The sequence below is a fragment of the Rutidosis leptorrhynchoides genome, chromosome 11 (assembly GCF_046630445.1).
Source record: "Rutidosis leptorrhynchoides isolate AG116_Rl617_1_P2 chromosome 11, CSIRO_AGI_Rlap_v1, whole genome shotgun sequence".
NCBI lineage: Eukaryota > Viridiplantae > Streptophyta > Magnoliopsida > Asterales > Asteraceae > Rutidosis > Rutidosis leptorrhynchoides.
In genome coordinates, this window is record NC_092343.1 from 322,818,283 (window position 1) to 322,833,258 (window position 14,976).

General features: G+C 33.9%; 1 non-coding gene and 1 pseudogene across 1 annotated transcript; both read left to right on the plus strand.

Annotated features, from left to right (window-relative positions):
- Positions 1-208: 208 nt before the first annotated feature.
- Positions 209-315, plus strand: LOC139878979 (small nucleolar RNA R71). Its single transcript, XR_011769837.1, has one exon. It is a non-coding gene; the product is annotated as a small nucleolar RNA R71 (small nucleolar RNA).
- Positions 316-5,715: 5,400 nt separating this feature from the next.
- On the plus strand, positions 5,716-12,893 carry LOC139875714 (putative disease resistance RPP13-like protein 1; annotated as a pseudogene).
- Positions 12,894-14,976: the final 2,083 nt, after the last annotated feature.

The following is a 14,976-nucleotide window of genomic DNA, read 5'->3' on the forward strand; positions in this document are numbered from 1 at the left end:
GCTAGAATCGGCTCTAGCCGCTTTAGATGAACGAAAGATATCTTTTTCCTGGTGCCACTCATGTGAGTGGGAGGCTGTGTTATCAATAATTTTGTGAGCTTCGGTTGCGGTTTTCTTCATAATGAAACCACCACCTGCTATGTCGATGTCTTTTCTTGTAGTAATGTCGCATCCTTGATAGAATATTTGTACTATTTGATAAGTGTCTAAACCATGTTGAGGACATCCTCTCAACAACTTTCCGAATCTTGTCCACGCCTCATATAATGTTTCATTTGACTTTTGCGCGAACATAACAATTTCTCCTTGAAGTCTCACGGCTTTAGATGCCGGAAAGAATCTTTTAAGAAATTTCTCAACTAAGACATCCCATGTGTCAATCGCCCCTTCAGGTAACGATTCTAACCAATCTTTGGCTTTTCCCTTTAAAGTCCAGGGAAATAACATGAGATAGATATGTTCATCCTCAACTTCTCTGATTTTGAATAGAGTACAGATCCTATTAAAGGTTCGAAGATGTTCGTTTGGATATTCGTTTAGCGTACCACTATATTGTCATTGATTAGTTACCATGTGTAGGATTTGTCCTTTGATTTCATAATCTGGCGCATTAATGTCTGGCTTAATAATGGCATGACCTTGGCCCGTGCGTGTGGCTCTCATTCGGTCTTCCATACTTAGAGGTTCAGTTACTTCCATAATTGAATTTGTTGAATACGAATCACTGGAGGATTCTGATTTAACGGGTTGTGGTTCAGGAGGAATGATTAGTGGTTCTGGATCTTGGAATTGTCCTTGAATATCCTCCGGGTTCTTAATTATGAAGTCGGGTTCAAAAAATGGATTATCGGAAATTTGAATTGGAGTACTTGGTCGACTAGATAACGATTCTAAAGAAAAATCAACGGCGACAATGTTGGCTAGATGTCTTGATCGAGTTACAGGTGGTGAACGTTTTGCTCGGTGCATTCACAGAATATCCTATTAGTTATAAAAGATAAAAAAAAATTATATAAGCTATCCAATTAATAGACTTTTCTGATTTTGCCCACGTTTCGAATAGCCAATAGATGCAGCAGGTAGCCAGGACCCTTTAAATCGGAAGCCAACAACTCGCCACTAACAAATCCCACTATTACTACGAACCAGAAAATTTTGGATGTCTATCAATTTAACCGCTTAAAATAATTTTTCTCGTCGAAGTTTAAAGAAGATAAAGAAAATTCTATGTCCTAAAAACTAGAGCATCGAGAAATAAGAAAGAAAAAGAGTGCGTCGAAAAACGTCGAAAAATAAAAAGTCGAAAAAAATAATAATAAGAAAGTAAAGCGTCGAAACTCAAAAGTCTAAAAACTAAATATTAAAAGTTGCGTCTAAAGGAAATAAAACTTAAAGGAATTCTATATCCAAAACAGCAATAACTTAAAAGGATACTAAAATTTTAACACGGCGTCGCAAAATTCTAAAGTACCTAAATCTTAATCTAAAGAAAAAGTACTTAAGGGATTTTACGGCAAAGCCTAAAAATCTAGAAGTGAAAATAACTACGGCAAAAACTATCTTAACCTAATTACGAACGATACGATAAAAAGATACATACTCTAAAAGATATAAAATAAAAATGATAAAAAAATAAGATTTTATATAAAAATATTATTTTTATATTTTTCTATATAATAAGTACAAATAAATAAACTTTAAATTACAAATAATAATAAAACAAGATATAAATATATTAATTAATACAAACCCTAATTAAATTAAATAATAATAATTATAAAAACCCTACAGCTGTAATTAATGCGTCAAAGGATCAGCCTGTCAGACGATCATGCGATCGCATGAATATTAGGCTTTGGGCTCATGCGATCGCATGACCCAATAATACATAACTGATTCGGGCTTTTTAAACTGACTCGGCCCGTTTTTAATTTATTTATTTTTATTTGATTTTTATATTTTTTGATTTATATTTATATAAAATATTTATACAAAATATAAAGAAAACTTATATTTAAAATTCTAAAAATAAAAATATTTTTTAATTTTATATATATTAAAAAAATATATATATATATATATATATATATATATATATATATATATATATATATATATATATATATATATATATATATATATATATATATATATATATATATATATATATATATATAGTAATTTTTTTTATTTTTTATTTTTCTATATGTTTTTATACAAAATATTTTTACAAAATATTTTTACAAAATTAGAGATAAAAAAATATAGCGTAAAAATATAGTGTTTCGCCGAGTCCCCGGCAGCGACGCTAAAAACTTGATGTGTGCGAGGTGTAGTACGAAATAGTATTATTTTTGCTACGAAATATTATTAAATACGATACAATTTTACACAAGTTATTTATTTATTTATAGAATGGGATATACCTAAACCTTGCTACAACACTTATAGGCAGTGTACCTAATCGTAGAGTAGTGTAGTTTTTAGTAAGTCCGGTTCATTCCACAGGGAGCTAGCTGAGTTTAACGCTATATATTTTAAACTATATATATATATATATATATATATATATATATATATATATATATATATATATATATATATATATATATATATATATATATATATATATAAGTATTATTATTATTATTATAAAAGGGGGGTTTTACCGTTTAATGACCGGTTTGTCAATTTTAAATAAAGCGTAAAGATAAATGACGATAATATAAATGACAGAATTTAAATTGCGATAAAGTAAATTGCAGTAATTAAAATGACAGTAAATAAAGGTACGATGAAATATGAAATAAAAGTATTATGCTTATTTAAATTTCCGTAATCATGATGTTTGACGTTTTGATTTTAATTAATTGTTACCCGGGTTAATTGTCCTTTGTCCTGGCTTATTTGATACCTATCTAGTTTTTGTCCATAATAGTCCATCGGTCATAATTATAAAATGCTCGTCAAATTAACCTTATTCCCGAAGTTAAATATTTCAACTAATTAGGGATTCGAACTGTAACAAGGTTTTAATATTTTGTTAATAATTACACCAGGTTATCGACTGTGTGTAATCCAAGGTTTTAATACTTTGTTAACAATTACACCAATTATCCTTGTATGTAATCCACCCATGTTTTAATGAGATATGAATATTAATTTACCCACTTGATCAGAATGCATAATCAATTACCCAACCCGAATAATTAATTAAATGATCGTAAAAGATGTCATATAAACGTCACTAAATAGGACATACATAATCATTTTAATAATTATTAGATTAACTAATTTGAAGATAGGTTCGACAGGTTCCAATGAGTTGTCATTCGATTAGACAATACCCCTATCTATTAATAGTCAATAGTCCAATGTCCACAAGTGTCGGTCTTTTGTCCAAACCTTAATTATGGTACAAAATCTAATAACCCCGTCTTAATATTTAGTCTAACATCACGATTACTTTGGCTCAAATAAGCATAATAATAACTTAGTTACGAGATATTAAATTAAAAAGGAAGAACATAGCTTACAGTGATGATTAATTGCGTAGCATTACCCGGACAGAGTTCCGTCTTACAAAACCTTAAAATATTTCTTTCAATAACCCAATTATTATTAAACTTAATTTAAACTTAATATTATAAATATAAATATATATTACATTCATCAGAGGAAGGAAAAGAAAAAGATGTGTAAAACTCGTCCGAAAAATGCTGAATTTATAGACTTGGCCACCATTTCCCTGCCATGCGATCGCGTGGGAATAAGGCAGCCAGTAGGCCATGCGATCGCATGGCCATCTGGATCCAGCTCAATCACTTTGTTTTCTAGTTTGCCGACGTTTTATATATATATATATATATATATATATATATATATATATATATATATATATATATATATATATATATATATATATATATATATTCTTGTACATAGTTGACTTGTAATTTTAGGTCCGTTGCGTCGCGCGTTGATAGTTGGCTCAGGTCCCGGTTCCGGATTTTCGAACGTCCTTTCGTACGCGGAGATATCTTGTACTTTGTGTTTCGCGGCTTGCACTCTTGTAATTTTTAGACGTTTCTCATCATTAAATTGAACCACTTGAATTATATCTTGTACATTTGAGCTTTTTGGTCATTTGCGTCTTTAAATCGTCGTTTTCTTCTTTTGTCTTCGCACTTATTTATTTAAACGAATATTACATAAAAATAGAACAATTACAACTAAAAGCTTTACATATTGGAAGGATATTGTGCCTAAATATATGTTCATTTGGAGCACTATCAATTATAACTTAAGAGGCTTACAGTAGCCTTAGCCCCTGAAGCCATTTGAATAATGGTTGTAGATTTTTTTCTCATTACTATGGTATTATGAAAAGCTTTGTATATTTATATTTATATATTTATATTGGGGCAGGATCAATGGGAAGTAACCAATCGGGGGGAAGCAAATTTTTTTTTCTTTTTTTTGGATTTTTTTTTTTCAGGCATCAAGATCACACGAAAATATGAACATTTAAAAAAAACACTTCGTGATGAATGTTATTATTTAGGCGGGAAAACGATCGACAAAAATAACATTCAAGATAATATTGATCGTGAAGAATGTTAACGTTTTTTTTTTCTTCATGTTTTGTGAAGTAAAATTTAGCCCGATTTAGAGTTTAGGGTTTAGGGTTTGGTGTTTTGGGTTTAGTCCCTAAACTCAAAACCCCAAACCCTAAACCCTAAACCCTAAATTCTAAACCGTTCGTGTTGAAAACTCAATCTAAATCCTAAATCTAAACCCTAAATCTAAACCATAAACCTTAAATTTCTAAACCCTAATATCTAAACCCTATAAACCCTAATATCCAAACCCTAATATCTAAAACCTCGACATACGCTCGAAAAACACGATAATTGTTATATATTACTTCTTCGAGCGTTTTCCGCCAAAACAAAAACATTCACAAAGTGTCTTTATTAAATGTTCATATTTTCTTCCAATCTATAATGTTCGTGAACAAAGTTTTTTCAAAAAATGAAATTTTTTTTTTGCTTCTCCCCGCTTTCTCCCGATTGATTACTTCCCCCTTGATCCTATCACTATTTATATATGGGGGAAGTGAATATGGTGCTGTTATAATATAAACTTATATGACAAACACCATAAATTCTCATGATTTTGATATTTTTTTTGTAAACTAAACTACATTTTAACTATTTTACAACATTTTATATGATTATATATTGATTTGAAGCAACGAAATTCGAATTAATTCATGTTTTGCATGAGTAGTGCTCAAACACTATTAATATGCAATTGTTCATGTGGAACAATATGTCATCTATATTTGATGAAATTTGCGAAAAGAACTAACAACAAAATGTAATCTTTTGTTTGTTGTAGATTCAATAACGTATTTCAAAACTTATTATACAAAAACAACATCAAAATCATGAAAATTTGAGGTATTTGTCATATAAACTTATATGCACAACAGCATCATATTCACTTTTCCCTTTATATATTTTTTATATTATATATATTATATATATATAATAATCCACTAAATATTGGATTATACAAGTGGAAAGTAATTCTGGACAAAGACACGAAGACTTGTGGCACTCCAAATTTGACTATAGAAATAACATAGAAATTTCCAAAGGGGCTAATATTGCAGTCGTGTATCTCTATCTTTTCCATCATCAAATTCTCATCTTTTGAAATAATAGCAAAAAAGAAAAAAAATAAATAATAAACACCTTACAAACAATACTTCTACAATTTATTTTACAAATTCAAATGGCTGAAATTGTTGCTACTGCTGCCATAACTGTGCTAATTGAAAAGCTGATTTCTGGTGACTTGATGAAGTTGGCTCGATCTGAAGGAATCGATTCTCATCTGAAAAAATGGAAGAATACTTTGCCCATGATCCAAGCTGTGCTAGCTGACGCCGAACAGAAGCATATCACACAAAGAGCTGTTGAATTATGGTTAAATGAGCTCAAACACTTGGCTTACGACATAGATGATGTACTCGATGATATGGCCACAGAAACTATTCGAAGAAAGTTGAATGAAGAACCCCATGGAATCAGCAGCACAAATAAGGTATTGAAAAAGATTATACCAATTTGTTGTACGAATTACACTCCTCATAACATGAAGTATGGTCGTAAGATGAGTTCTAATCTTGATGAAATTAGTAGTAGATTAAACGATCTTGCCGAGCAGAAAAATAGTCTGGGTCTAGATGTCAATTTGAAAGCTGACATTAAATCAAACAGAACAAATGAACAGTTCCAACAAACTTCATTAGTTGATGAGTCCACAGTATTGGGTCGGGAAGGGGATAAACAGGAATTGCTCGAGAAGTTGTTGGCGGACAAATTTTGCAATCAGAGTGTCAATGTTATGTCGATTGTTGGTTTGGGTGGGATTGGGAAAACAACTCTTGCAAAAATTTTGTACAATGATGAGAAAATTAAAGATCACTTTGAACTAAGGGCGTGGGTTTGTGTATCGGATGAGTTTGACATATTCAATATCAGCAAGGCTATTTTTCAAGCGGTAGCTGGATACAACCAAGATTTTGCAAGTCTCGACCTGCTTCATGTGGCTTTGAAAGAAAAGCTATCAAAAAAGAGATTTCTAGTTGTTTTAGACGATGTTTGGAACGAAGACCGCAATCAATGGGAACTCCTTAAAAGCCCTTTTGTTGTCGGGTCGCATGGAAGTAAAATCATCGTCACCACCCGCAACAACAAAGTTGCTTTAGTGATGGACTCTGTTCAACCTTATAATCTCAAGGTTTTGTCTGAGGAAATAGCTCTGTCGTTATTTGCTTATAACGCACTGAATGAAGAGAATTTTGACAAATACTCGTCATTAAAAGTAATTGCTCAAGGTATAATTAAGAAATGTCATGGTTTGCCACTGGCTTTTGGTAACGCTTGGGAGAGTCTTGAAGATAAAAGGAACAAATGATGATGAATGGGAGGAATTGTTGAATAGCGAGATATGGGATATAGATGATGGAAGGGGTATTCTTCCGGCTCTAAAGTTGAGCTATTATGACCTTCCTTTACATCTGAAACAACTCTTTGTCTATTGCTCTTTTTTTCCAAAAGACTACTTGTTCAACAAGGATGAACTAATTTTATTGTGGATGGCAGAAGGGTTTTTGTCCCAATCAAAGGGCAGTAACACAATGGAGAGTCTAGGTCGCCAATATTTTGAAGACTTACGGTTAAGGTCGTTTTTTCAACAGTCAACGGATGACAAATCAGAATACATAATGCATGACTTGATGAATGACTTGGCCGTAAGTGTTGCGGGAGAGTGTTTCTTTATGTTGGACTATAAGAAGGATGTAAATGGTAGGGACGAAGCTTTTGAGAAGTTCCGTCACTCACATTCTTAAGTGAACCACACGCAGAGTATAAAAAGTTGAAGGAATTGCGTAGATCAAGACGCTTGCGGACGTTCTTACCGGTGTCAGTTGGTCAAACATCATATTGGACAATCTTTGATGTATTGGACCATGTTCTTGTGGAATTGCTTCCCCAATTACAGCTCCTAAGGGTGCTAAGCTTAACTCATAATTCAATCACAAATGTACCACAATCCATTGGTGGTCTCAAGCATTTGCGGTATCTCAATTTTTCGAGAACAATTATCAAACAAGTACCGGAAGAGGTCAGTGAGCTTTATAATCTACAAAGCTTGTTGGTTCGTGGGTGTGAAGATTTATTTAGCTTGCCGGTCAGTTTTGCTAAGTTAATAAATCTGAGACATCTTGACATGAGTGATACTCCATCATTAAACAAGACACCCTTGGGGATTGGAGGGTTAACCAGTCTACAAACTCTATGCAAGGTTATTATCGAAGGAGCTAATGGTTTTAAGGTATCCGACCTTAAAGACCTATTGAGTCTTCGAGGTCAACTCTCCATTAAAGGATTGGAAAAGGTGACAGATCCAAAACAAGCAAATGATGCCAACTTACAAGAAAAGAAGGGTCTTGTTAGTTTGGATATGGAATGGAGTGATGTATTTGATGATTCTCGGAATTCGAAGGTAGAATATGAAGTAACTCAAAGGTTAAGGCCTCCCAATAAGTTGAACAAATTGAAGATTTTGCATTATGGGGGAATGAAATTTCCTAGTTGGTTTGAAGATCTATCATTTGATAAGTTAATGGAGCTTACAATAGAAGGGTGCAAAAATTGTACACAATTTAATAGCATCTCATTTCCATCATTAGTATACTTGAAAGTTTATGAGATGGAAAACTTGGAGATATGGTCAACTTGTGAAGGTGACATTAAAAAAAAATAGTGGTTCATTTCCCCGACTTCGTGAAATTCGTATAGAAAATTGTCCGAAACTGTTAGAAATAAAAGTAAAAAACAAATATACTTGAAGAGGAAATGGACTTTTGAATGAGAAGAGATTCCATCCATCACTTCCTAATATAGAAGATCACATGACTAACAATCTTCAAAGGGCTACAATACCTCCAACGGCTAGTGATACAAGATCAGCATATATATACTCTCAATTAGCCAAAGTTGAATAGTAACCAAAAAAAGATTATAGGCCCCTTACCTTATTTAGAACACATGACCGTTTAGTATTTGACTACAAATAGAAGTGTTTTTTTCTCTTGTAAAAAGTAATCTATTCAAAATGTAGTCCCAAAAGTTCAGTCTTTTAGTTCATATCAATTCTGTAATTGTAATTCAGTCATATCAATAAACATTCAAATATTTCCGCATATCAATTGTTTACATGGTATCAGAGCTAACGGTGTCGATCTTGGATCAAGACACTCGTATTTAGCTTCAATCATCTACCAAAAGCTGGCTGCCATGTCCGTAGACGGTAGCACAAATCAAACCCGTTATAAAATTATCATGCTCAATTGAGCAGATTACGTGAAAAAAAAAAAGTGATTGATTCTTGAATCAAAAGATCACTTGCAAAGCTCAATCCTTTTACCATTGAACACATGTTGTCACAGACAGTGATGGTAAAAGGTTAGCTTGAAATCAAACTACCATGTCAAAAGAGACGGTAGCTCAAATCAAGCCTCAAAATCATCGGCCACCAAGCAACAAATAATAGTTGCGGTTGCCATGGTGATTATATTGCGGCTTTAGAACAAAGAGAGTGAGATTTGCAGCCGTGGGTAACCAAGAGGCTACCAACAGCGGTAACCACCACCAACCATCAAAATAGTTAACGGCGACCATAGATGATTACCTGGCACCGAAAGGAGAAAAGAAATCAGCAGCCTGAACGGCGGCGAAGGGAGCAACAGCGGTACTCGGCGGCAACCAGAAGGCTACCAACAACGACACCACATAATGCTTCCATTTCATGGCTGAAAACCGCAATCAGGTAAAGGGTTTGTAATTAACACCTCAAACCCTTCTCTCCTCAAACTTCTTCCTTTAATTTCGTGTTCATAGCGAAAATCATAGATGAGAAGTAAAGGGTTAGGGTTTCTCATATTTAAACCTTTCATCTCTTTAATCAATCGATAAAACAACCCTAGTACAATGAACCTGGAAAACCCATAATTTTAAAGGGACTGCAGTTGGGGAAGAAAAAAGTTGAGATGAAAGATAAAACCTACCACCACCAGATGACGGATGAATGTAAAAAAGAATTGGGATAATAAGATGTATTTTACTGTACATTTTTTGACCCTTCAAGTTATGAGGAGTCAAAAAGAGTGGTCAACATCAGGAGTTAAAAGTTATTCATCTTTTGTCACAGGAATAAAAAGGAGTGGTCAATATTTTTGGTCAAATAAATGTTTTCGTAAAATAAAATTTTTTGGACAACCGATCATTCAAAACCTTTAGTCAGTACTTTGAGAAATCTGACTTTTTTCAATTTCATTTCATTAGTTATTGGTGAATTGGTTAAAGAGAAAACGAAGGATAATAACTCTTGTTTGCGAGTGTTCCATTTTATTTTGTTAAAGGAAAAAGGTTTCAATTTTTCTACTCAAATATGCTTTTAAAATGACGCCTTTCAAAAAAAAAAAAAAAAATGCTTTTAAAATGACATTAATGTAGAACTTTTCAGTTTTTTTGTCAAAAAAAATAAGAAATCAACAAAAGATTCTTTAAAGATATTCTCGAGAAAAACCTTTTTTTTAGTTTTATTTATTGAAAAAAAAGGAAAAAAGTAAATCTGATTTTTTTTTAGCTTGTTGCAAACCGTGGAACCCACCATGTGAGTTTTTTGTTTGTGTTTCACTGTTTTTTGACCGAAAAAAGAGTAGTAAAAAGGTCACCAAATTTTGTTTTAAATAAATTAAAAAAAAAAAACTTTCTTTGGTCACAAGGAATTATTGATCACAAGAAAAGAAATAAAAAAAAAAGTTTTTTTTATTGAAAAATCAATGATGATGAAAAAAAAAATTATTAAATGTTTCTTTTTAACTGATGAAAAATCAAATCACGTTTTTAAACGGACTTTTATTAGTAATTGTTATTGTGTTGAATGTTAAAATATTTTTCTTAAAAATGGTTTTTCAAAATCTTTAAAACTTTTTAGCCTCCAACACACAAATGAGGGGAGTTTGATTCTAATATCATTGTGTGTTGGTGAAAAAGAAATATGATTACAATGTAACTAATCTTTAGTTTTATGATTGTTTCCGGTACTGATCCAACACACGGGTGAGGGGAGATTGATTCTAGCGTCACCGTTAGTTGATTACCGAAGCATCTAATGGAATAAGGCAAGACACTCCGGGCGAACCAAACAATGCTAAAGTGGAGTTGGGTTCATGTCGGGAAACTTAAATACTTCTGGCGAACCAAACAAGGTTCAAGTGGAGCTGGGTTCATATCGGGAAACTTAAATACTTTGGGCGAATCAAACAAGGTTCACGTTGAACTGGGTTCATGTCCGGAGACTGAATATCCCTTGGCGAACCAAACAAGGTTCACGTTAACTGGGTTTATGTCAGGAAATGAAATCTGAAACATCCAAGCGAACCAAACAAGGTTTAAGCATCTAATGGAAAAAGGCAAGACACTCCGGGCGAACCAAACAAGGATAAAGTGGAGTTGGGTTCATGTCGGGAAACTTAAATACTTCTGGCGAACCAAACAAGGTTCAAGTGGAGCTGGGTTCATATCGGGAAACTTAAATACTTTGGGCGAACCAAACAAGGTTCACATTGAACTGGGTTCATGTTCGGAAACTGAATATCCCTTGGCGAACCAAACAAGGTTCACGTTGAACTGGGTTTATGTCAGGAAATGAAATCTGAAACATCCAAGCGAACCAAACAAGGTTTAAGAATGAATTGGGTTCATGTTTGGAATCTGAATATTTCTAGACGAACCAATAAAGGTCCAACTTGGACTTGGTTCATGTCTAGAAATTGAATACTCTTTGACGAACCAGTAAAGGTCTAAGATTGGACTGGGTTCATGTCGAGAAGATGAAAATTCCGGGCGAACCAAATAAGGTTCAAGAATGAACTGGGTTCATGTCCGGAGCTTGATGATCGGTGAAAAACTGAGAGGTTGAAGTCGGGAATCGGCTGAACAAAGATGATGAGTAGCTCGTGGTTGACTAGTCAATGAGAGACTCCTCAACGACGTATTGAGCAAGTTGAATATTGGAAATCTCACTGTTCAACTTGAGGGGGAGTGTTAGAAATAAAAGTAAAAAACAAATATACTTGAAGAGGAAATGGACTTTTGAATGAGAAGAGATTCCATCCATCACTTCCTAATATAGAAGATCACATGACTAACAATCTTCAAAGGGCTACAATACCTCCAACGGCTAGTGATACAAGATCAGCATATATATACTCTCAATTAGCCAAAGTTGAATAGTAACCAAAAAAAGATTATAGGCCCCTTACCTTATTTAGAACACATGACCGTTTAGTATTTGACTACAAATAGAAGTGTTTTTTTCTCTTGTAAAAAGTAATCTATTCAAAATGTAGTCCCAAAAGTTCATAGTCTTTTAGTTCATATCAATTCTGTAATTGTAATTCAGTCATATCAATAAACATTCAAATATTTCCGCATATCAATTGTTTACAGAAACTGACCGAGGTGTCAATTGGATTGATACCATCACTTGAAATTTTGGTTTTAAAAAGATGTTCCGAGGCATGTTTAAGAGCCATGGTGGGCATGTCTTCAGGAATTAAGAGATTGGAAATGTGTGGTATTAAAAACCTTAAAAAACTTGATGGGGAAGTTTTAAAACATCTCCAGGCAGTTGAAGTACTAGAGATTGAAAATTGTGATGAATTGAGTTACCTTTGGGATTCAGAATCAGAGGCATGCATATTTCTTCCGAAGCTACAAATGTTGAAACTATTTGTATGTAGAAATTTGGTATCAATCGGAGAGAAAGAGGTTGATGTTGGAAAAAACAACATGCAATCTATCACATGTTCTTCAATGACATCGTCGACATTTCCAAAAACATCGCACGAGCTCCCATCCTCTCTCAAAGTTCTTCATCTCGTGAGTTGTATGAATTTCAAGTCATTTCCTTATGAGCATTTGCAAAGTCTCACGTCTTTGGAAGAGATGTGGATAAGTCACTGTCCAAGCATGGATGATACATTTCCATGTGGATTGTGGCCTCCTAATTTAAAGAAGCTACGAATAGGAGAGTTAAAGAAGCCGATGTCAGAGTAGGGACTGCAGAATTATCCGAGCTCACTTGTTGATTTGTGGCTACACGGTGATAGTTCGGGAGTAATTTCATTTGCAATGGAAGGAGATGCGATGAATATTTCTTCGACTTTTCTTCTTACACCATCTCTGATTTTTCTAACAATTTTTGGTTTTAAGAATGTGTTAAAATACAATGCAAATCTAGAATAATATGGAATTAGTAAATGTAAAATATCTAGATATTAATATGTATAAGAAAATATCTAGATATTAGAATATGAGAAGAAAAATCTAGAAATTGAAATGTAAAAGAAAAATCTAGATATTTGTAGGTTGTAGAAATATCTAGATATTTATATATCCATGGAAATATCTAGGTTCTAGAATGTTCCATGGAGTAGTATAAATATGAAGGTGTGAGTAAGTGAAGTTGTGAGAGTGAAATAAGAAGTGAGTTGTGAAGAAGAGAAGAAGAGTGTGAGTTAGCGAAAGTAGAGAAGAGAAGGCTTGTAAGTAATATTGTAATTGTAATTTAATATAAGTGTTTTTGTTAAGTTTCCCGATCAAGCCTTAGTTTGTGTTTAAGTTCTTAGTGCACTTTTGTTGTTCTTATTATATGGTCGGCTCTGCCGCCTAAGTAATACATGGTCGGTTATACCGCCTAAAGATATATGGTCGACACTGTCGCCTAAGTACATTGTGCACTAAGGATTTATAAAATTAAAGGCTAACCAACGTCAAAGTGTTGGTGTAGTGAGTCTAGTATAGTCTAGATCCTCTATAGTGGTGTGTTGGGCTCGTCGAAGCTTCCAACAATTGGTATCAGAGCGGGTCGTTTGGGACCATTTCTAGTGAAGGAAATCGGTAAACGTTGGACGTTTACATCGGCTTGTTTTCACCAAGGCTCTAAGGAAGATTCTGTCGGAGCACAGTTAGGAACTGTGAAAGCTCATCGATCAGGGACCAAGTTTATTGGACGTTGGACGTCATGATGGCAGATCTTGCAAGTACGAGCAGTGGAATCAAGAGTCTCAATAACCACAACTATGGTTATTGGCGGACTTGTATAGAATCCTACCTACAAGGACATGATTTATGGGAAATAGTTGCTGGCAGTGACACAACGCCTCCACCGAAAGAAAATGCTGAAGCCTTAAGAAAATGGAACATCAAGGCCGGGAAGGCTTTATTTATATTAAAGACTACAATCGAGGAGGATCTATTGGAGCACATCCGTGACGAGAAAACACCAAAGGCAGTTTGGGAAACTTTTGAAAAATTATTTTCAAAGAAGAATGAAGCACGCCTCCAGCTCTTGGAAAATGAGCTAGCAGGTATCTCACAAGGAAGTCTATCTATTTCTCAGTATTTTACCAAGGTGAAATCTATTTGTCCTGAGATATCTCAACTTGCTCCTGAAGAGAAAGTGAGTGATGCAAGGATGAAGAGAATTATCATCCATGGCTTAAGATCCGAGTATAATGGATTTATAGCCGCTGTGAGTGGATGGCCTACTCAACCATCATTAATAGAGCTGAAGAATTTATTGGCTAATCAAGAGGCATTAGCCAAGCAGATGAATGAAGTAACCATAAAAGACGGAGAAGATGCACTCTTCACAAATAAGAAGAAAGCAACATCTCGAAAACAAGAGGCGATGAAAGAAAGTAAGACATATGGGTGGAAGGGTCACCCAAAATCAAAAGGCAACGCTTCAGGGGGAGCTCAACAAGGAAGAAGAGATCATCGCCAACAATACGGGGAAAATGATAAGAGAAAGAATGGTGAATGCTTCAATTGTGGCAAGAAGGGTCATTTTGCTCGAGATTGTAGATTCCCCAGAAGGCGAACTTTTGAAGGAAATGTACCCGCCGCAAGAGATGAGAAGAAAGAGGTCACATTCGAAGCAACCATTAATGAGGAAACATGGGATGCAGAAGCAGGACTCTCCGTTGAAGCTGACATGGATGATCAAGCTCTTGCAGCTGTAGTGACCCGAACTTTTCCATGTTTATATATATTAATTGAGATTGATATTTACATGATTAAATGTTTCCAACATGTTAAGCAATCAAATTTGTTAAGACTTGATTAATTGAAATTTGTTTCATATAGACAATTGACCACCCAAGTTGACCGGTGATTCACGAACGTTAAAACTTGTAAAAACTATATGATGACATATATATGGATATATATAGTTAACATGATATAATGATAAGTAAACATATCATTAAGTATATTAACAATGAACTACATATGTAAAAACAAGACTACTAACTTAATGATTTTT